Consider the following 2,500-nt stretch of genomic DNA (forward strand, 5'->3'; position numbering starts at 1 on the left):
AATATACATACATACATACATGCATACATACATACATACATACATACATACATACATACATACATACATGCATACATACATACATACATACATACATACATACATGCATACATACATACATACATGCATACATACATGCATACATACATACATGCATACATACATACATACATACATACATACATGCATACATACATACATACATACATGCATGCATACATACATATATACATGCATACATACATACATACATACATACATACATACATACATGCATACATATATACAAGGTACCCCGTTGTTGATGTTGAAATTTCAATGAAGGAGACTTGGATCTCGGTTAGGAACCGGTTCTTTCTCTGTTGGCAAGAAATATTGTAATAAACTTAATATTGACATACAAACATACGTACATAAAAGAGAAAGCTATTTAGAAGATTACAAATACAAGCCATCAATGGGACTATCAAAATATGTAAAGCATATGCCATACATAGTTTAGAATATAAGTAAATATGCGAATGTCTAGAGGTAGAACTATATGTATGAGTGCACATACAAAAATATAAATCATACAAATATGCACCTGCACTAGGTTCAAATATTGCACGCGCGCGCGGACGCACACACACACACAGACTCATAACACATTAGTACTAGTTTTATTTAATGAGTTATTTCTTCAATACGTGCACATTTTGTTAAAAAATATATATGTACTAGCTATATATATATATAATTTTTTAAAAGACGGGGGAAAAGACAAGAAAAAACATATTGCAGGCACAGGTGTGGTTGTGTAGTAAGAAGCTTGCTCCCCAACCACATGATGTCGGGTTCAGTCCCACTGCGTGACACCTTGGGCAATTGTCTTCTATTATAGCCTCGGGTCGACATCATGGAGTAGAGGTAGATGTTTTCACGGAACAACTTGAACTGTTGCTATCCAAGGTTTCGGATGAACCAACATCAAGGCACGAAATTCAAAAGAGGGCAGCAGTGTCGACCTCTCTCCTTCACCAAAAGTTAATCACATAAAATTTGCCATTGCAAAGGTTATTACACTGGCGGTGCCCCAGCATGGCCACAGCCTTAGGGCTGAAACGTATAAAAGAATAAAAGTATATACCGAATATTTTCGTGTATAAGACGACCTTTAGATAAGTCGAGGTCAAAATTTGTAAAAAATTTCATGAATTTATCACATACCTGTAGCATAAGACGACTGCTAAATTACAAAACCATCGGTGTACAGGCTAGTTTTTGCAACAACCGGGTATCTTTAGAAATATTGGTCATGTAAAGATGATGTTATTACAAACTTTAATTTTTTTTTTTACTTACTATATCCTTAGAAATTAAAATAAACAAAATAACAAATCCGTTTCTATGTCATGTTTTTTTTTCATACACACGTCATCTAAACGGGGGCCATTGTTTTGTTTACGTTTCATCAGCCGATCTCTTGCAAATACCGATTTTTCCGCTTTTTCTTCTTCTTTCTCTTCTTTTCCTATTCACAGAATATATACCAATATATACTGTAACATAAATAATATATAAATACATGCATATATCCATACATATATGTACATACTACATCTATATGTATACATACATCATATATGGGTACAGGACGTCAAAAAAACGTTAAACACATTGAGAAACGAAAACATAAAAACGAAAACATAGAAAACGAACTTTTTTTAAACAACGAAAAAAAACAAACAAACAGAAAAATGAGACATGCAACATAAAGAGTATACCCCTTCGTCAGTTGTCCCTATTTCAACTACTCCGCGTTTCGAAGGCAAGGACAATACGCGACTTCGTTGAAACAGTCCTTCCCGCAAAGCAAATTAAATCAAATTTGGGATTTTTTGCGGAGGGTGAAAGTGTTAATAAGAACAGGACAGTGAGAACAAGACAGTAAAAACAAACGGTAAGGGCTGTTGAGCCAAGACGATAGAAAAAGTATTATGAACGCTAGGTAGACGCGCCATGAGAGAAGAGACAGAAAAAGTACGTCTTTTCTTTAGGAAGGCAGCGGACAGAAAGAGAGATCTCCTTTCGTCACGTGTCAGCGATGAGAGAGTCAAGGGGGAAGAGTGAGAGAGAGAGAGGGAACGGTGAAAGGGATAGAAGACTAGGGAAAGGGTAAGAGAGAAAAACAGAAAGGATGAAGAACAAGAGAGGGAGAGAGAGAGACAGAGAAGAGATAGTAGAAGAGTGCGCATCGTAATTATTAAGATAAAACTTACTTGGAAAAGGATGCGTGGCGTTCGATTATATAATAATATAAATGATATATAAATATATGCATATATCCATACATATAGATGTAGGTATGTACATATATGTATGGATATATGTACATATATGCACCAAGTCAGTCCGGTATTAACCACACGGCTCGAAATAAGGTGAATCAGATCAAAATAAGCAACAGGATATCAAGCAGTAATGCAGTACGACCGTTTCAAGTGGCTCCATTTAATTG

This window comes from Octopus bimaculoides, chromosome 9 (genome assembly GCF_001194135.2).
Source record: "Octopus bimaculoides isolate UCB-OBI-ISO-001 chromosome 9, ASM119413v2, whole genome shotgun sequence".
NCBI classification, from domain to species: domain Eukaryota; kingdom Metazoa; phylum Mollusca; class Cephalopoda; order Octopoda; family Octopodidae; genus Octopus; species Octopus bimaculoides.